Source organism: Ursus maritimus, unplaced genomic scaffold (assembly GCF_017311325.1).
Source record: "Ursus maritimus isolate PB19 unplaced genomic scaffold, ASM1731132v1 scaffold_3, whole genome shotgun sequence".
In the NCBI taxonomy this organism is placed as follows: Eukaryota; Metazoa; Chordata; class Mammalia; order Carnivora; family Ursidae; genus Ursus; species Ursus maritimus.
In genome coordinates, this window is record NW_024425563.1 from 53,888,428 (window position 1) to 53,910,679 (window position 22,252).

General features: G+C 35.5%; 1 protein-coding gene and 1 pseudogene across 4 annotated transcripts in view; one reads left to right on the top strand and one right to left on the bottom strand.

Moving 5' to 3' along the window:
• TMEM196 (transmembrane protein 196) overlaps positions 1-22,252 on the top strand; it is a 216,320-nt gene that overhangs the window by 13,370 nt on the left and 180,698 nt on the right. For 3 of the 4 annotated variants that reach the window (XR_005838579.1, XR_005838578.1, XM_040644213.1), the window contains one exon: positions 21,378-21,489. The exons of the other annotated variant lie outside the window; for it this stretch is intronic. The gene's annotated coding sequence lies outside the window, so the exon portion shown is untranslated. The remainder of the gene's footprint in view (positions 1-21,377; positions 21,490-22,252) is intronic. 4 annotated transcript variants of the gene reach the window in all.
• LOC103658855 lies at positions 11,059-11,385 on the bottom strand (annotated as a pseudogene).

Below are 22,252 nucleotides of genomic sequence, written 5' to 3' on the forward strand. Positions count from 1 at the left end.
TTTAATAAAACACCCAGAAAAATCCCAATTTCCATCAACTTCCTTGAACATTTACCCTTCTGCTTCACTAAGGTACTTAGAAGCAATAGATTATTAAAAATACCCTGAATATGCTATGCAACCTTTAATCACCTGAATGCTTACTTAAGGCTAACACTTGTGCACACAAACAAAAGAACTTCTATTCCAAACAGAAAGGCAACATTTTCCAGTGTAAAGAATGATGATGAGATCTGTATTCCCCAACTGATAGCCTGGTTGTGCAGGAACGATTGTTGGTCCAGAACTTCACAAGAGGGCCCTACGTTCGTACAAGGGACTTCTTTCATTTGGGGCTCATTATCAGTCTCACTGTCCTCTGCCTGTGAGATGCCTGAGAGCAGCTCTGCACTCTCCAATTGCAGTAACTTTTCTTGAATATTTAAGGAATTCTCATGACTTCTTCATCCATCCCGTTTGCAATGTTGCTTTCCTTATTTGAACTTCTTTTCCTCTTAAACTGCAGCACTGAATTCCTTTACATATACTTCTTGGTTTTGTTTTGTTTTTTTTCCTTACATATATTTCTGTTTGATGCCTCAGAATCCTCCTGGGGTGATGCACCACCACGGCTGGGGTTTACTTTGCAGACTGTACTCTTGGCCTGACTGGGACCTCTCCCCAGCTCTGCATCCTCCAAAGCCCTTAGAAGTGTAAGTTCTCCAGGATTTTTCTTTGTTATCAAGAGTTTTAAAAGCTCACTTGCATAATTAAGAGAAATTCAACAGTTCAGATTGATATTAGCCATTTAGAAATTTGGGGCTACAAAAAAAAATGTGTTGAGCAATACTCATTCTTATTTTCTATCCAAATGTAATCATCTCCTATTTTCCCCTCAAATTTCTTTAGGAATCAAACTGCCTAAGCTCAGTTTGAGGTCAGAGTTATTGTTGCGTCTTTGGTTTTTTTGAGTCTTGGACAAATGGATATATGTATTTTTGAGTTGTAAAGAATACATGGGGCGCCTGGGTGGCTCAGTCGTTAAGTGTCTGCCTTCCGCTCAGGACGTGATCCCAGCATTCGGGGATCGAGCCCCTCATCAGGTTCCTCTGCTAAGAGCCTGCTTCTTCCTCTCCCACTCCCCTTCCTTGTGTTTCCTCTCTCGCTGGCTGTCTCTCTCCCTCTCTCTCAAATAAATAAATAAAATCCTCAAAAGAAAAAGTATGATAAGTCACATTTTCCTAAATTTTCTCAATTTAAGAGCTATGGGGAAAATGTTTTTTAAAAAGTTTAAAAAAAATCTTTAACTTTGTACGCATCTAAATGTTCATTAGGGAAACAGAGTTAGGGAATTTCTAAGTGAAAGTTTTTGGCTTTTAAAAATAATTAAATTTAGAATAAAGTGTTTGATCAAAAGCTCTTAGCCTGCCTCAGAAAAAAAATTTTTTTTAAAGGGCTATGTGAGGAAAGTACATGAAAGAGATCATGTAGCATTACCATTGCTTCTTGTATTTACTGGCACTCCCAATGTAGCATTCAAGACACTCCTTGCAATTTTTAATTTGGGGGAGTTTTTCAATTACTACATTTCTCAATGGCTCTTGTATTTGGGAAATTTATTTATTTATATTTATATATTCATTTATATTAAATAAGGTACTATATTTTAATACATTTCCAAAATGTCTGACATATTATATTCTAAAAACTGTATGTATTTATATGTGTTTATGTATATAATATTGATACACATTCATAAATTAGTACATATAAATATATGCAGATACATGTAAATGTTTAACTCTAAATATTCAGTTTATAAAACATGATTAATTAGCAAACTTAATATTGCCCATATAAGAGAACTGTAGTTATAAGGAAATAATAAGTAAAATTTCCAGTGTAGCCCTTCTAATAAAATACGTAGCGTAAGTTTAAACACAGATTTTCTAAGGTGGCTACTGAGGATGTTTGTAAGTATTCTTTCCAATTCTCACCCTCACTCCCCTCACCCCCAACCTCAAAAATTACGAAAAAATGCTGGAATGTTAAATGCTTTAAATAGGTATGTAGCTCTACTTTTTACTCTAGGCAATGAAAAATGTTAAGAACATGTCTTGATTTGTACCACTTTGGACTAATCTTAAGTAAAATGTGACAGCATGAGAAATGGAGTAACCACACAATTCACAGGAGTGAATAGAAAGGGGGAGAAAGGAGAATAGAGGCTTTACAATTTTGGATAAATTGGTGACTACTAGTATTCTGTACTCTTAAATATATCTAGGTATCTCTTCTTGGTTCTCTTTCTTTGGAGAGCCCTGACTCACACAGCTGTTTAGCAGCAATAGACGTCTGATACACATGTTTCCGTAGGATCTCTATCATTTCTTTCATAATCACAAGCATAATTTATAGGAGAGTATATAGCTGCACACTCTTTTACCACTTAGAATTTAGTTTCAAAAAACAGCTGACCTATTCTTCATCATATGCTAAATATATGATAAAAATACGTCAAATGCATATTATCTTCCAGAGTGTCAGAATGAGGTCATGGGAAGTTTTTCAAAATTTTTCATATACCTTATCTTCATTTATCCTCTAATACTCTGGTGAAATAGTCAGGTATAATTATTCCTCCTTGAGATACAGAAAGATCATGTGACCTGCTCCAGGTAACCCAGGTAGATAGGAAGATGTATTATATGCTATGAGGGAACACACAAAATGTTTTTGTTTTTGTTTTTGTTTTTTAATTTAGGGGACTTAAGTTTCTAGTCCTGTCTTTATAACTTAGTGTTTGTACATATATATATTTATATATATATTTTTGTATATATATATGTGTTTTTCATATATATTTTGTATATATATGTGTATATATTTTGTATATATATGTGTATATATTTTGTATATATATGTGTATATATTTTGTATATATATGTGTATATATTTTGTATATATATGTGTATATATTTTGTATATATATGTGTATATATTTTGTATATATATGTGTATATATTTTGTATATATATGTGTATATATTTTGTATATATATGTGTATATATTTTGTATATATATGTGTATATATTTTGTATATATATGTGTATATATTTTGTATATATATGTGTATATATTTTGTATATATATGTGTATATATTTTGTATATATATGTGTAGCCTGATTTTTAATCTACTGTGTGTTTTGTTGTTGTTGTTGTTGTTTTTCTGAACTATATACTACTGGACTTTATTTTTTTAAATTTTTTTATTATGTTAGTCACCGTACAGTGTTCTAATGGTTAATTTTTTTTATTATGTTCAGTTAGCCAACATATAGTACATCATTAGTTTTTGATGTAGTGTTCAACCATTCAGTAGTTGTGTATAACACCCAGTGCTCATCACAACACATGCCCTTCTTAATACCCATCACCCAGCTACCCCATCCCCCCACCCCTGTCCCTCCTGTAACCCTCTGTTTCCTGGAGTTCAGAGACTCTGAGAGACTTTCATGGTTAACTTTGTAAAAAAAAAAAAATGTTTATTTTAGAGAGATAGTGCAAGTGGGGGGGGGGAGAGGGGGGGGGACTTTCATGGTTAACTTTGTAAAAAAAAAAAAATGTTTATTTTAGAGAGATAGTGCAAGTGGGGGGGAGTAGAGGGGGAGAGAGAGAATCTCAAGCAGACTCCATGCTGAGCACAGAGCCCAATATGGGTCTCAATCTCATGACCCTGAGATCATGACCTGAGCTGAAACCATGAGTCGGACACTCAACCAACTGAGCTACCCAGGTGGCCCCTTAATGGTTAATTTAATGGTGAATTTAGATCCTCCCATTACTTCAAATATTTGGTTGGAACTATATCAAAATGTCAAAGTAAGAATAATCTAAGCATTGTGTTATTTTGATCTACTAGGACTGCACAATAGGATAACCAAGAAGAAAACACTAGAGACAAACTAAGCAGCACCATTAAAAATGATAAATGACTTCAGAAATCTCCTTGCCAATAAGGAGCTCTTTTGAGTGTAAGCCATGATTACTCAACAAAGGAGGAAGAGATGAGACCTAGTGTTTGGTTTTGGTTTTTTTTTTTTTTTTTTTTTTTTTTTTTTAGTGCTTTATGTATGTCAGGTAGCCTGCAAATGTGTTACATGCTTTGCCTCATTTCATCTTTGTGGTAACCTCTTGAAGTGATATACTATCCCATTTTGTCACGAAGACCTTAAAACACAAAGATGGTAAACAGAAGACTCCTTAGGTTACAAATCAGGCAGCCAGGATGTAAACTCTGTTTGTGCCCTAATCATAACTCAAAAAACAGAATAACCAAAAATTTCACCTGGTTCCCCTGATGTTATTCAATATATTCCTTTGTTTGCAAAATAGTTTCATTGTCCATAACCAATATTCTGTTGGCTTTTGCCAAACAAATATCCTTGCTATGTTTTAAGGGCAACCAGCTTCAGAGTGATACAAGGAATGGAAATTTTAGTACAGTTGGTAAGATAACCTCATGATTTTAGCAATCGGCTCTATGATTCCAAAAATAGAGCTCACTGAAGCTACACAGCCTTTGGCTGACACAGCAGAGAGTAAAATTCATTCCAGCCTGAGGCTTCTAGCTGGACTTTCCATTTATTAGAATTGCTTATGGATCTCCCTCATGCTCCCCTTGTAAGAGGGTGTCACCATTGCCCCCTTTCAGCACAGATGTTGCCTTGATTTAAAATGCCTCTAGACCACTAGGGCCAAAGAAGGTATCTGGGAAAGCAAAACCAAAATCTGTCCTGGAGGGAAATGTCCTGTAGGAGTGACATTTTAGACATCGGCAACTCAGTAGGATGATCTCTGTCGACTGCATTTTCTCTCTGAAAGAGTTTGATGTAATGCGGACGATGGATTTGTTTAGCTGTTTTTTTCCAAGAGTGCTTATCTTTGAGTTTGGGTTCTAAAGAAATAATTGAATAGGCAAGGGAATGCACCAGACTTCAGCTGTGTCAAATTGATTTGCAGAGGAAATAAACTGAAGTATTTAACTGTAGACAGCACAGCTCAGGAGGGTGATAAGTGGACCAGTTTCTGTCTCTCCCTCCCGTCTGTGCCTTCTCCTTGAACATGGGTTCAAGTGCTGATTAGAAATAGCAAAAGATATTAATGTTTCACACCCAGTTACCTCGCTAGTATTTTATAGATGAAAATAGCAGTGAATCATTCTGGGTATCTGGTTTGAGTTCTAACCATTGAGTGGGCAGTGTTTTCCCTAACAATTGCAGAGGCGCTTCCAGTCTCAATTTATTACACACAAATCAGATGAAAAGACTTCCACAAAATTTCCTCAGCAGCTTACAGTCTTTGGAAAAGGACATGAGATGGGGTAATACAATTCTATATAAGAGTCTATTTTTAAGTTTTCAAATGCTTCAAAAGATGATCCATCTCTGGGGAGTGGGGATGTGATACAGACTGCAACCCTTGGTGCCACTCTCATTACACAGTCTAACCAAATGGGATTTCAAAAGTAACTTTCCAGAGTATCATTATAAGGACATTTATGTCTGGCCAGATGGATCAAGATGTCAGATTCTCATGGCCTTTGCATTAATTCAAACAAAAGTAGACCCTTCTTAGAGATTGTTTAATGTTCAGCGCCTTTTCTATTAAAACATTGATTTTTGGACTGGACAGGGATTGAAATAAAGTTATGTCTTTTTTTTTTTTTTGTAAAGATGAATGATTCATTACAAAACAAACAAACCACAAAACCCTAAGTAACCTTTACCCAGGACAAAGTATATATATATTTCAAAGGCCTGGATTTATGCTGATAATATTAAGACAGACTATGAGTATGTAGAAACATATATTGCTTTATTTTGTATTCTATCTTGTCTAAATATACATTAAAAAAACAAATAGTTCTTAAAATGCAAATATTTATTTTTTTGCTCAGCTCTGGCATATAGAGAGTTTGGAACTCACCACACCTGTAAGTATAACAAGAAAAAAAGTTTAAAAAACTCAAAATTAATTACTTGTCCTGGGCATTATACAAAACCGAGGTCATAGGGCTAATTGCCACTGTGAAATCTGGAGAGACAGGCACATAGAGAAGCACAAGGCAACTGAGATGTGCTACCCAGAGCAAAGTCTTCTGGAGCTATAGAGTTTTAGGCACATGGATGGTAGTGGATTGCTGGATACCAAGTGTGGGCTGCAGTGAGAGTAAGAAACTCCTGGGGGCCCAGTCTTAGTATGGCTTCTAAATTTTTGCAGATTTTCCCCTATAAGAACATCATATGTTTGCAATTGCCGTGAATAGTGAATAGTTACAAATGATGATAGATATTATTTCAACTATATCATTAATTACCTTAGATCAATCAAAAATAAGATAAAATATTTTACCTTAATTTGTTCCTTCTTCAGTGGACTTTATTTATGTAAATCCAAGTTTCTGAACTTGTTTTTCTTTTTTCTGAGAAGCATCTTTTAGCATTTCTTGCAGGGCCAGTCTTCTGGTGATGAATTATCTTAGTTTTTTGTTGTTGTTTGTTTGTTTTTTGGAGAAAATCTTTGTTTCTTACTCACTTTTTTTATTGGTGCCATTCACTTTTGAAGGATAATTTCACTCGATATAAAATTCTAGATTGTGTGTATGTATTTGTGTGTGTGTTCTTTCAACCCTTTAAATAATTTGCTCCACGCTCTTTTTATTTGAATGGTTTCTGATTAGAAATCCACTCTTAATTCTTATCTTTTCTCTTCTACAGGTAAGCCATCTTCACATTTTCTCAAGATTTTTTTCTTTCATTGGCAGTGGTATTTTTTTTAAAATGATTTTTTATTATATCGTGTTAGTCACCATACAGTACATCCCCGGATTCCGATGTAAAGTTCGATGATTCATTAGTTGCATATAACACCCAGTGCACCATGCAATACGTGCCCTCCTTACCACCCATCACCGGTCTATCCCAATACCCCGCCCCCCTCCCCTCTGAGGCCCTCAGTTTGTTTCTCATAGTCCATAGTCTCTCATGTTTCATTCCCCCTTCTGTTTACCCCCGTGTGAGAGAGTGGTCAAGTTTCATTCTTTTGCATGTAGCTGTCCAATTTTCCCAGCACCATTTATTGAAGAGACTGTCTTTTTCCCACCAGATGTTTTTTCCTGCTTTATCAAATATTAGTTGCCCAAAGAGCCGAGGGTCCATTTCTGGGCTCTCTATTCTGTTCCATTGGTCTATGTGTCTGTTTTTGTGCCAGTACCATGCTGTCTTTGTGATCACAGCTTTGTAGTACAGCTCGAAATCCGGCATTGTGATGCCCCCAGCTTTGTTTTTCCTTTTCAACAGTTCCTTGGAGATTCGGGGCCTTTTCTGGTTCCATACAAATTTAAGGACTATTTGTTCCAGTTCTTTGAAAAATGTCCTCGGTATTTTGATCGGGATAGCATTGAAAGTGTAGATTGCTCTGGGTAGCATGGACATTTTAACTATGTTAATTCTTCTGATCCATGAGCATGGAATATTTTTTCCATCTTTTTATGTCTTCCTCAATGTCTTTCAAGAGTGATTTATAGTTTCTAGAATATAGGTCCTTTACATCTCTGGTTAAGTTAATTCCAAGGTAACATATGGTTTTTGGTGCTATTGTAAATGGGATGGATTCCCTAATTTCTCTTTCTTCAGTCTCGTTGTTCGTGTATAGAAATGCAACTGATTTCTGAGCATTGATTTTGTATCCCGCCACATTACTGAATTGCTCTATAACTTCTAATAGTTTGGGAGTGGATTCTTTTGGGTTTTCCATATAGAGTATCATGTCATCTGCGAAGAGAGACAGTTTGACTTCTTCTTTGCCGATTTGGATACCTTTGATCCCTTTTTGTCGTCCGATTGCTGTTGCAAGGACTTCTAGTACTATGTTGAATAATAGTGGCAAGAGTGGGCATCCTTGTCGAGTTCCTGATCTTAAGGGAAAGGCTTCCAGCTTTTCCCCATTGAGAATAATATTTGCAGTAGGCTTTTCATAGATATCTTTTCTGAGATTGAGAAATGTACCCTCTATTCCTACACTCTGAAGGGTTTTAATCAGGAAAGGATGCTGTATTTTGTCAAATGCTTTTTCGGCATCAGTTGAGAGGATCATATGGTTCCTGAGTCTTTTCTTGTTGATATGATGTATCACGCTGATTGATTTGTGAATATTGAACCACGCTTGCATCCCAGGTATGTATCCCACTTGATCGTGATGGATAATCCTTTTAATGTACTGTTGGATTCTATTAGCAAGTATCTTGTTGAGGATTTTGGCGTCCATATTCATTAGGGAAATCGGTCCGTAATTCTCCTTTTTGAGGGGGTCTTTGCCTGGTTTGGGGATCAAGGTAATATTGGCCTCATAGAATGAGTTTGGTAGCTTTCCTTCTGTTTCTATTTTTTGAAATAGCTTTAGGAGAGTAGGTATTATTGAAATAAAGTTATGTCTTATTTACAATGATGTACAAAACGGCTAGTCAAAATGGAAAATCTCATTTGAAAGAATTTTGTACTTAATAAAAGCAACATATTAGTAAGAATAGCAAAGAAAAGAATACTCTGCTTTATTAATTAAGCCATTGATCTACTTGACCTGGTCATGCAACAAATTCCTCTGATTGTCTATTTTGTGTCAGGCTCTGGGCAAGGAAAAGGTTCTTCCTATTACTAAAGAATTTGTAATATAAGGGTGTTTACCCTGACAACTGGAAGAACTCATACAAGAGAATCTCAGACATTTCTCTTTAACCACAATCAAAATCTAGAGTTAAATGATGTCATACACTCAATAAAATCAGGTGTATATACATATGGAGATGACTTTTTAGTGATTTCATGACAAAATGACCTCCTTTAAGCTATGATTAAGCAAAAGCAATGAAATGCATGATCATATAGCAACATTTTAGCAGAAACATAAGAAATGTCAAGAGATAGGGCAAGTTGAGTTGGAAAGGGCAGCAGGGCTAGATAGGGTTGACTTGTGTTTATGCAATTAAATTAGGATGGTATCCTGAAATCTCTGGCATTTGCAGTGTCATTTGTGTTTTGAAGGAGAGAAAACTTGCTAAGTATAGAGGAAAAATGTTAGGTTCAAAAACTATATATACCCTCTCCCTAAAAAAAAAAAGAAGTTATTATAATACAAGCAAAAACTAGTTAAGTAAATCCATTTTATCTGTGTTCACAGAAGACACTGATAAACAATCCTGATACTCTTTCCTCTAAATCTTTTTCAGAATCCTGGCAGCATTTACCTGATATTCTCGGGGAGGGGGGGGGGCAGTCAGGAAAGATTTCACTGAAAGGACATTTAAATTCCAATATGAAGGAAGTTTGTTAGCTGAGCAGTGGGAGCGGCGGGCATATATTCCAAGCATTTCAAATAACTACCCTTATTTTTGTAGTTCTCAAGGTGAAAGGATATTCTAAATATGAGATGCTTGGGAGACTCACTTTATTTAAATTCCAATTTCCTTAATTAGAGTATAGAGTTTCTTAAATATGTATTTGTCTACTGACATTTTGCTAACATGATTTGTAAAAGGAAAGAAAGAGCTAACATTTCTAAGTACATAGTAGCAATTAGATGTTAGTTGTGACACTTTCCCAAATTAATTGATTCATAAAAATTCATTTTAAGAAATATGTATCCTAATGAGAATTCTCAGGACACTTTGTAAAATTAAGGTTGGTAGTAGTTTCTATTTCTAGTGGAGATTTAAAAATTCACAACTTATATGGTGTTTGACCGCTATTCTAAATTAAATTTGCTAAGAGAAGTTTTAAAGACCTATTTTTGCTTAAAAATCTTAATTTAAAAATAGGATGCTAGAACTAGAAATAACTTCAAGAAACCATTTAACTTATTTTCTATTTAATTGTTCCTGTTTTTCTTCAAAATTATCTCCAAAGCCCTGCATTTGTTTTTGGCTATCAGATTGATAATCACTATTTTAATGAACACTGAAAAATAATTTATAGTGTAAAAAAATTGATTAAACATTGCAAGCATGTTTACTTAAATGTAAACATTGAAGTATAATGTTACTATAACTTAACTGGTAGACTTGATTAAGAAAAAAACAAACAGACCAACAGATAAGCAACAACAACAAATGATAGCAGTGATTTTGAGTAAATGTTTCAGGGACCCTGGAGGTAACCTGACCAAGATTCCAATTTTAGCCCAAACTCTTATCTACCTCTGTGACACGTGGCAAGTGACTTCCTGCAAACAACAACAACAACACCCCAAAAAAACCACCCAACATAGTAGCACCCATCTCCACATGGTGTTGTAAGAACTCAATACCAGCACAAAGGTCATAATAAAAGATCCCATGATCACCTTAATAAGATCCTCACACACACAAATCCTCACCTACCCAGCTCTGCAAGCCTTTTGTGTACAGTTCAACTTACCCACTCCACTCCATATGAAGAAATCCCTAAGGTATTAAGAAAATTTCCCTTCAGCATTTCAGTTTTTTCATAGCCATCTTTGCATCTTTTCAACCTCCTTGGCAGAATTGGCTTTCCAGTTTCTTAAATGACCAACAGAGCTTCTCTTCTCCTGACTCACAGGAAAAAGAGCAGCATTCTCTTTGCCCGTTATGGCAATGTTTACCTCCTTGCTCTCCACTATTTCTTTTCCTTTCTTTTTTTTTAAGTTATAAAATTTTACTTTATTGTGCAATTGGGGTAAATATTTAAGAGGGTTGATGGTGAGAGAATGTCAATTACCTAATACGGGTAAAAACAAATGAGCAGGACATTAAACAGTGCACTGCATTATGGATACCCTTCCCCACCCACAAACACCCCCCCCCCACACACACCATGAATGAGCTCATCCACTGATTGGCAGATGGGCTGCATTTGCTGACACCCTGGCCAGCTACCCTGAAAGGGTTCGCTTTCTGCCACACCAGCAAAGACTGTCAGGACACAATGTTCACACTCCCAGGTTGGAAATCCACCCTAGGGAACAAGGTAAACAGACACTGACACAGATGGGCCAGCCTGGCCCTAGTCCCTCCAGTGGTGTCCACACGGAGCATTGCAGCATTTGTAGAAGGTGGTCATCGGCTCTTTTGCAGAGCAGATCTACAACCACATGAAATAGGCAAGAAGATGTTCACATTTAGGACCTGAGTCTGCAGTAGAGTCAACATTCTCCCAGGCAGCTGCACCAGCAAGCACATCATCCACTTGTTCCAGCTTTGGATACTTCCGATTTGTTACCTTGTGCATGATGTAGGACACGTCTCGGCACGTGTTGCAGGGGCAGCGGTGGCAGCGCTGTCCCTGCTCCACAATCAGCCTTTTTCCACAGCCCAGGCAGAACGGCAGCATGGTGCCGTTTCTTCACAATTACCCTTGATGTAATTGACACTATCTGTTCATCTGAACTTCTTTATTTTATTCTTTGCAATTCAGGGACTTTTCCTATATTCCTGAATGTTTCTATCTTAATGTTTCCGTTCACTGGAATTCTGCTGTAGAATTTCAATAGCCATGTGATAATTTATTAATATATATTACAAATAACCAAATCTCCTTTTACTTTGTTTCTGAACAGTAGTAGAAAAGTTTTCAGAACCACACCATGGCAGAGATTGGTTATCTACTAACCAGCCATTTGTTTTTAAGCATGCTGGTTGATATTTCCCAGCCTTCCTTGCAGTGTGTGCAGCCATAGGGCTGAGGTTTAGCCAATGCAGAGTAAGTGAAAGTGATGTATGTCATGTACAGGCCTGGACCATAAAGACCTCCTATATATTATTCATACTTTTACCCACTTACCCATTTAATGCTGATGAACACATTACAATTAGCAGCCAAGAAGGAGGAACTATGCAATAGAAGGTGCCTGGAACTCTAAATTACTTCTGAGAGGAAAGGCACCTACTAATTTGAAATTTGGATTTTATGAGAGTGAGCAAAAAACTTCTATTATGCTTGAGCTATTCTATGTTTTGGAGCTTGTTGATTACAGTAGTTGGAATCACCTTAAATAATATATAAACCAATTGTTTAAATGATTAATATGTATTTAAAATTAATTAAGAATGCATTGATATTTAGGAGCCATTTTATTTTTTAATTGATTGCCACTTTATTAACTTTTGGAGCTCAGTTTTGGGTGGTGATAATGAATTCCCTTGGGAGAACAAGGTGGATAGAGAAATGAAAGAGGAAAGAACAGTATGAGCAATGAATGGAGAACTCAATTGATGTACGTTCAAAAAAATCACATTGTATGGGAGAGAAGACTGACAGCAGATAAAGTTGCAATGTGAGTTCCTGGCAAATCTTGGGGGGTCTTTTATATTAGGCAAAAAATTAGTAGTATAGCAATTAGAGTCCAGGAAAATGGCTCAGTTGTGTCAAGCACTTTCCGCCTGCCTCTATGACCACACTGCTCCCATTATATCATAATTTTGTCTGTCTGTTAAAAGATACTTTTTGAGGCTTAGTTCTAAGATGTCGGTGGTTCTGAATTGACCACAGAATGAATCTAGAATCTGTTTAAGCTGTACTGGTTCCTGTTTCGCCCTGCTGCACAGCTATTACCCTAGAACTGAATTTCTCAACTTCCTCAGTGCTATCGACATTTGGGGTTGGATAATTATTTGTTGTAGGGGGTTGTCCCTGTACAGTATAGGATGTTGAGCAGCATCTCTGGCCTCTATCCACTAGATGCCAGTAGCACTCTCCCCACTGCCCAACCTGTGATAATAAATTGTCTCCAAAAATTGTTACATGTCCCCTGAGAGACCAGGTCACCCTCAGTAGAGAAAAACTGTCCTAGATGTCTCATCACCATGAATTTGGGGAATCTGATCATTTATTTTTTGTAAGGACTCTTCTTTTTTTTTTTTTGGATCTTTTGTTGCTTGGATCCCCTGTTTTCTTCCTTCTTTGTTAACCTCCTCATCTTAATTGATTATATTCTCCTGTAGCTTCCTGAGATAGAATGCATATGGGCAGTAAGATTACTGAAATTTTGACTATTTTAACTTTGGCTATTCTACTTAATTTAATAGTTTGGCTGCGTATACAATTCTTTGTTGGAAATTCATGTCCCTGAGAATTTCAAAGGCATTGCTTCACTGTGTTCTAGCTTGTAGCATTTCTGTTGAAAAGTCTGATGTCATTCTGATTCTGCAATGTGGACTCTTGTAATTTCTCTTGGGAAACTTCTAGAATTTTCTCTATGCCCCCATGTATTCTGAAATTTCACAATTACATGCTTTTATGTATGTCTGTGTAACCATTATGCTGAGCACTTGATGATCCCTCTTGATGAATTCATATGCTTCAGCTTGGAAAAATTTTTAAATATTTCTCTCTGATAATTTTCTTTCCTCCATCTTTTCTCACCTTTTTTTCTTGGAACTGTAAATGTTCAGTGTTTTAAGTTCTGGAATAATATGCTAGTCTTTCCCCTTTTTCCTGCTTTTTGAGAGGTTTCTTCATCTTTGTCTTTAACTTTTCTATTGGACATTCCTTTTTTACTGTCATAATTTTACCTTCCAAGATTTTTATTTTTTTCTGTGCATGGCATTTTTAAAAATTACCTCATGTTCTCATTTTGAGTATAATAATTCTAGTCTCTCTGAGATCTAAAGTGTCAGTTTAAAAAAAAAAGCTCTTTTGCTTCTTTGCTGAGATTTTTTTCCCCATTGTTTACTTTAGTCTTTATGTTAGAGGCTTTCTTCAAATGTCTGGTTATATATGACTTTCCATTAGGATTTAAGAAATAGACATCAAAAATTGTTCAAAGGTATGTATGATTATGTGGGTCTTGTCCATTGGTGGGATCTACTGTGTGGTACTTAATTTGGTTTTATTGGGAGATTCACATGGGTCAGTATCTTTCTTCTGTTGTCCTTGTGCTTTTCCACAAAGCATATTCATTTATTCTCAAGCCCAGGATATATCAGCCTCTCTATAAGCCTTCTAAGGAGCCCATTGGGAAAAGATATCCTGGCCTCAATGATAATTAATGACTATTCATTTTTCATGTGGTGTCATTGCCCTTAACAATGTGTAGTGTCCTTGGGTCCACTGCATTAGACAGGGGAAGTGACCTGACTGTAAACGTTTGGGAAAGTGATCTGAGGAATCTAATGATGTATTCCATGGCTAACCGTTTCTGATTTCTACCCCACCAGTAACCCCCAGTTGTAGAGGTACCTTGCTGACAGCTTTAATTACTGTTGACTAATGTGGTTCTGGGACAAAATATCCTGTTTCTGTTGCTTACTTCTGTTGCTCACCTCCTTACTGAAGGTGTAATTTTCAGCTTTGATGGGCTAAAGTCTACCACATGTGGTAGGTTGAATAATAGCCTCAAAAGATTATCTAAGACCTAATCCATGGAACTTGGGAATGTAACTTTACATGGCATAAGGGGGCATTGCAGATGTGATTCAGTTAAGGATCTTGAGATGGGGAAATTACCTGTTTTGTACAGATGGTCCCTAAATGTAATCCAAGTATTCTTGTAAGCGGAGGCTGAGAGTGATTTTTTGACCTCAGAAGAGGAAGAAGGTAATGAGATAATGGAAACAGAGAGATTTGAAGATAGTTTGCTGCTAGCTTTGAAGATGGAAGGTAGGGCCCTGAACCAATAATGTGGCTCTAGAACCTGCAAAAGTATAAGGAAAAAGACTCTACCATAGAGCCTTCCAAGGATGCACGACCCTGTCAGCACCTTGGTTTAGGTTAGTGAAACCATTTTGGATTTCTGACCTTCAGAAGTGTAAGAGAATAAATATGTGTTATTTTAAGCCATCGAGTTTGTTGTAATTGTTTAAAACAGTCTTTGGAAACTAGTATACCAGCCACCCACCTACTTCCTAGTTTCCAAAACTGTGTTAAAGTAATTTCCTTTCCACATTGTCTTTATCCTTGTATACTTATGTCTTTTCAATCATTCTTGTCTTTTTCATGAGAGTTTGGGTAAGGGAAATACTTAACACCTTTTAATCTATGATTTTCTAGAAAAGCTATTAGAAGGAAGACAGGGATGCTAATGTTTTCAGTAGCACTCAACATTGTTTTGGAGCTATTAGTAAATGAGATAAGGCAAAAAACATGGAATAACTGGTATAAATATCAGGAAAATGCAAATTATCTCTACTTGCTAATAATATGAACATATGCCTAGAATACCTAAGAGTCCATTTTTATAAATAACAATAAAATACTACAGTTATAAACAAAAAGATCTCTGCAATATCAGATGCATATAGACCACCAATTTTGAATGATCAAATATACAGAATATAAAATAAGTGCTCATTGAGTTTAATGGAACATTATAAGAGGAGATTAAAAGTAACATGCCAAAAATTCTATCAAAATGAAGCAGCTAATATGAAAAAAAGAAGTAAGCCTACTAGAAAGCAATTGAAGGTTGAAATTAGGAACTTAGAGATGGTATTCTGAAGATGGGCATAACTGAAGAAATAATTACTGAACCGGTATCTGAAGAGATTACACAGAAATATCACAAAAAGACAAATAAGAATGAAAATCTGAAAGAAATATTAAGTGACATGGAGGATAAAGTGTAAAGTTCTATATCTAAAAGTATTCTAGACAGAATAAAGATAAAAACAATATTAGCAGGGATAGTGAAATTTTATAGAATTTATTAAAGACAAAAACTCTCATATTTTGAATGTCCAAAAAATCCCTAAATATGAAAAGGCATTTCAAAGGAGAAAAAATCAGGGAAATGTAAATCTAAATTAAAATGAGATACTATTATACCAACTAAATTGTTAAAAAAAAAAAAAATGTTAAAGCCTGAACATACCAAGTGTCAGTAAGAGGGGGAGCAATGAGAACTCTGATAAAGTGCTGGTGGACTCTAAGTTGATATGGCTACTCCGGAAAGCAGCTGGGCATTATCAGTAAAAATTAAAACTATATAGATACTTTGGCCTAGAAATCCTACTTTTGGAATTTAACCTACAGAAATGAAAGTACAATAGAGAATGTTCATATGTAATGTTATTTCAACATTTTTTATAGAGGCAAAAAGTGAAAGAAGAAGGGAAAGAGGAAAGCAAGCTAGTGATGACTTCTTTTATAATAGGTCCCATTCATGTAAAGTATATGCAAATGAATGCATGGAAAAGGCATGAAAAGGCTATCATATAATATCAATGGTGGTTATTTAAATCAGGGGATTGGATTGCCTTTGTATTTTATTCCTTTATGAATTATTGAAAACTTGTCAGCAAGCAGGCATTGTAAAAATGTATAATAAAAATAATAAAGGTATTTTTTCTTTCAAAAAAATAAAGAAGTAAAAAAACACAAAAAACCCAAACAAACCCTGAATATCTTTTTGAGCCTAATATTATTTTATTTGCTATGTTGAAGTGAAGCGTGTTTAATTCTATTCAACCCCTTATATAATTAAAATTGAATCTAATCTGATAAAATGAATAAGCAAACTTTAACTTGATAAATTCATAGTCATGAATCACCTTTCAAAGTCAAGAAGAATGGAAGCAAAATTTCTAAAATACTTGAATGTACAGGGAGATGGCTTTACTGGAAAAGAGAAAGCCACTTCAGAACAAAGGTTATAATCACATTCCTTGGCATCTCAAAGCCACTGATAAGTTCATTCATTAGTTCGAATGTAAGCTCCATTACAGTGTAAGTGACATAAGGCAAAGGTTTCATTTATCTTGTTCTCAGCCCTATGCCCAGTATCAAGCACAGCAGCTTCGTCATCACAGAAGCTCAATCAATATTTACTAAAGGAGGGAAAGTATTCACACATTCAAGACATAACTTTTGTGTTTTATTCCTTTGTTATTGAACATTTATTTTAAATTTCTCCCACAAGTATTTGTTTAGTGATTGCCCTGTTGAAAGAAGTTCATAATAAATATTAGATTTAGTAATAAGAACAAATACGAGTTTAGTATGTTTGTGTATCAAGCACTGTTGTAATGGTGTTATGTATACTTGCTCATTTGATCCTCACCATTAATACTACTCCCATTTTACAGATGGTAACACTGAGCCACTTAATGTGTCTAAGGTTTCATAGCTACTGAGATGCCGAGCCACGATTTGAGTTCAGGTGGTTTAGCTCCAGACTCAAGCTTTTCCTCCAGTCATATGCCTCATTTCTGAGAATACAGAAATGCCAAAAAAGTTCTAGTCCAGATCATTCAGCACTGACACACCTTGATTTTATCTTCTCTGCTAAGATTTGTGTCATGTCTGCTTGGGCAGCACAAGAGCTCTGTAGTCCATGGAGGTTATAGGTTTGGGTGGAATATAGAACAGATGTGAACAATGTACTGCACAAACCAAATTAGTGAAGATTATTACCAGAAGAAAAATCAAATGATGCTATGAATCTAAGGAGAAAAGGGGCAAAGGCCAAAGCAGAAGGCCAGAGGCAGTGTGAATGGACAGGGGTTGACTAAGGTCAGGAGGAGCAGAATAGACATGTAGGCCTATGTACGCATAGATGCAAACCAGAAGAACAACAGAGAAAAAGAACTCCGCCCAGGAAAATTGCTGGGACTTAATTGTCAGTTCTGGGTAATAGCAAGAATCAGAACAGCAAGAGACTGGAAGTAGGTATTATGGCTTCAGCAGGAACAAAGTGATGCTGAACCAAAAGTTCACTGTATGTGTTTAGCTCAAGTGAAGAATTGGCTTTGGAAAGCAAGTAGGTCTGACAGGGGACATGGAACTGAGAGGGGAGGTGCACTTGGATGGAGCATAGTGTTGAGGAAACAACAAGCAAAACATGTCTTTCTGTAGATTTAATTTTTGTTCATTTTTACTTTTTAAATATTTACTAAGTAATATACATTCACGGATAAAAAGAAAAAGTGTCCACAATTCCACCACCCAAAGACTGACCCTTGTCCAACAGGTGGAGAAGGGGGGTAGAGCTCCCCTCTCTCATCTGCATAGTGGAAAATCCACAAACTTCTAACTGCCTGGAAGCCTCGCTGCTAATAGCCTACTCTTGATCTGAAGCCTTAATGATAAGCCGTTGATTAACAGGTATTTAGTATGTAATATGTATTATATACTGTGTTCTTAGGATTAAAGTAAGCTAGGGAAAAGAAAATGTTACTAGGAAAACCCTAAGGAAAACACATTTACAGAACTGTATGGTAAAAGATCTGTATAAGTGGACCCTGCAATTCAATCTCCTGTTGTTCAAGGGTGGATTATACTTCCAAAAAGGGGTATGAAACCTCGTGTATTTAAAAAAATGCTATGAAACTTTTCAACACACAAAGTAGAAAGATCAGTGTAATGCACTCTCATGTATTCATCACTCAACTTCAACATTTTACCATTTTTGTTCCTTCCTTTCCCTCCCACATTTTACACGTGTTTACACACACAGACAAAAAAAATTGTCATGTCTCCCAGAAACAGCATAGATGTCCTTCTTTTAATTCTATAATCACCGATAAACTGGCACATTATTAAAAAATAATTTGTCATTATAGCTTCATAACATCACATTCTTTAGATATATCATGCATTGTTTACATTTTATTTATTTACATCATTTACATTTATTTATAAATATTATTTTATAAATGCTGCCCAAATATATATATACACACACATACATGCACATGATATATAAGCACACACATATATATCATAAAGCATTTATCTTCCCGCTGATGTGTGTGTGTGTGTGTGTATGTGTATGCACACACAAATATACTGTTACAACTATGTCCTTAGAATAAATAAACTGTTAGACATGGAATTTTGAGGTCAAAGAGTAAGTCTATTTTAAAATATTTTAATATAAAAAATATTTTAACATGTATTATCAAATTATACTCCAGAAATTTCCTACTCTTTTACACTCTTAATGGCAGTATATAGATTTATGTATTTTTCCATTGCTTCAGTAATACTCAGTAAATGAAAGACTTTGTAACTTTTTCATGTAGATTATTTTAAGTGGTCTCTTACTGCTGAAAAGTGTAATTCTTTGAATATTGCTAATATTAGACATTTCTATATTTATGAACTAATAGACACTTGCAGGGAAAATGAGGAATGTGACTATAGTTAAAAAGGCTAATTCCATGAACTACCCATCTTTTTTCATATATAGATTAGCCTTATTTGTGTATTTTTCTAGACACACTTCACAAAGGGAAAATGTACATTCCAAAACTAATGTGTACAATAGCTTATTTAATTTTCTGAGAAAGTATGGATTGCTTTAAAGGAGATTGCTAGTAAATTAAATTAACTATATTTAGCATTCAATTCCACAGCCATTGAGGTTTATATCCATTAAATATGAATTTGTACCTGAATTCATTTTCTTGCTCTGTATTGCTGTCACTTCATGATTGGCTGTTTTCCATTTTAAAAGATTTATCATTTGATGTAGGTTGGATAATGGTTTAATAGCTTACAAAACCTCAAAAACCAGCCACTGGAGCACTAAGTAAATTGCATCTCTATATAACCTAATTTCAAAAGATAAAACTATGTGATAGCAGAACGAAGTATGAAAAAATATCATCTAGTCTAATGTCTGTGTTATTTTTCAAAAGATAATTTATGACCGTCAGTGTGTTATGTTTTGAAAAGCTTTGCTATCAAAGTCAGTTGGTAGAGGGGGATTCAGCATGCTTAAATGTTTTTCTGAATAATAAAAATGCCAAAAATAGAATCTAGCAATGAAAGTCATCGGAGAGGGAGTGATGGAAAGAGGGTAGCCAGGCAAATTGCTTTATATTTTGCATAGCTGAAGAGCCAGATGGTTTAACTGGTTTTTTATTTTCAGAACCACCCACTGCAGGATTTTAACTAAGTCCCAAGTCAAATACAGTACTGCCAGATTGAATTTAACAGTGTCTAGATCAAAGCCCGTTACCTTATCCAGGCATTCCCAGGTTCCTTATTCTTCTGGTGCTGCCAGACCTGTCTGCCATCTACATTTTTATTCTGGAAATGTGTCCTTTTTATACTGGTTTAGAAACAATTTTATTTACACCGTCTTCCAGGTAGAGATGAGACAAAGGAATAAATGTGGTACGTATTTGGAAAATGTTTAACATTCCACTTTTGACTTTTCTCATGTAATCTGATACCAGTTTGGCAGTAATATTTAATCAGTTTTATCTGATTATTACATTTATTGCATTTTGAAGTATTCTATAATATCTTGCTCATCAAAGAGAACAAGAAAATTGATCCAACCAGTCAGACACTAGTGGTATATTTCACTGTTCAATTTTAGGGAATTTTTGCTCTAATAATTGTTTTTAATCATCAGTCTTACAGAATGGTAACCTTGATTAAAACACATAAATTTTTTTTAAGACAGACTCCTTGTAGAATATTTATTATATTGATAATTTCTTTTAAAATTCTTCATTCATCACTCCAAAAGAATGAAATCGTCCCTTTCCTGGTTTTGAAAATTTGTGCTATTTCTCTCTTTTTTTTCTTGCATCCCCTCCATCCTTATATTTAGCATGTTTAAATTCTGGCAAAGAATTGGAAACTAAATGGCCAAATTCCTGAGGAAAGGCTGTGCTTTTGGTATTTCCTGACCAACAGGAAACATGTTGGACCACAAATCTAGCAAGAAAAAAACAAATGGCTATTGAAAATGATCCAATCCATTTTTGTAGGCCCAAAGTCCAGAGAGAGATTCTGAGCTTCAGGTTAATATCCAAACTTCAGAATATATGTCAGAATGAAAGAAAATCCACTAGGGCTTGATCATCATCAGTTAAACCCAAAGAGATGACTGGTAAAATATATGCATAATTTCATTCCAATTGGCTAACATTGGAAGTTTTTATGAGGTTGAGTCACTTTTCTAAGGAATTTTGCAATAAACCAGTTTTATGTGAGAACGTCATGAAGGAATTGACTTTGGCATCTGCTTTCTTTTCGGTTTCTATCTCTTCTCATATCTTCTTTAAGGGATCTGCCTTGGATTTGTCCAACTAGCTTTCTTTGCTTCAATTTCCTTTTTATAGGCCACTGGCATCTTGGGTCTCTGGCATAGCTCTCACTCCAACTCACCCAGCTAGGTGCATCAAACAACACTACCCTACTCTGACCTCCCCATTTGGGCACCTTCCAATGTAGCCATATTTGCCCTGGAATATAGCAACTACAACAGCTTTAAAAATATCAGGCTTGGAATAATTTTGCTGACTCAGTTCAGCAAAGAAATAGCATTTCCATTATCAAAGTATTCCATGTTCTACTACACTTTGGGATGAGAAAAAGGCACGAACACGGGGTCTTAAACTAACCATGTTGTTTCATTTTACATATAGAAAGAAGAGCTCCATGAGCCTGAGATACTGCTCAACCTAAGTGAGACAAGAATTAGCTTTTGGCTTTTGGATATAAGCCTTGGCCCTGCATTGCACGGCCCTACTGAACAAAGTAAGTGTGACAGTTTTATCTCCATTCATTCCAACCCTGAATTACCTGTATTTTTTACATTTATAGATTCAGAAAAAAATTATCCCAAACTTACATTTAGCTATATCTAACTTTTAAGAGAAGTAATAGTGAAAAATCAAATGGTATGACCATGGGTTACAAACTTACTGGTTAAGAAATTAGGCTCTGAAGTAACAGAATTGAATATGTTATTTCCACCATCTACTAGTGGTGTCACATGGAGCAAATCAGTTAATCTCATTTAATTTCTACGTATCTACTGATAAAACCTGTATAACAGCAGCTCTTAATTATTGTAGTATTAAATAAGGTGATCCATATGAAGACTTAAAAGCATGGCCTTCTTATGTGCTAGAGTTTTAATAGAGTTGGTAGGCTGGGGGAATTGGAGTGAATTACGATTACCTTGTCTTACTCTACCTTCTTGGCTCCCATGCCCCATCCTGGCTTTCACTATGAATTGTCAAAAGTGGGTCATGAATGGCAGTGTTTGTAAATCTCTTGACTTGGGTCTTTCTTTCACTCTAATGGGCTTTGTTGAGAGTGCTTTAAACTTCTCTGTCATTCATTAGAGTACTGTCAAATGCTTCAAGTTCTCATTTTTTTTGCATCTGACCAATATTTGGTAATCATCTTTTTTGCTTTGTGTGTGTGTGTGTGTGTGTGTGTAGTACAGAACATATGGCTTTTCCTTCTATGGAATTAATCTACAATTTTTGTTCTATCCTTTTCCTGTCACCAT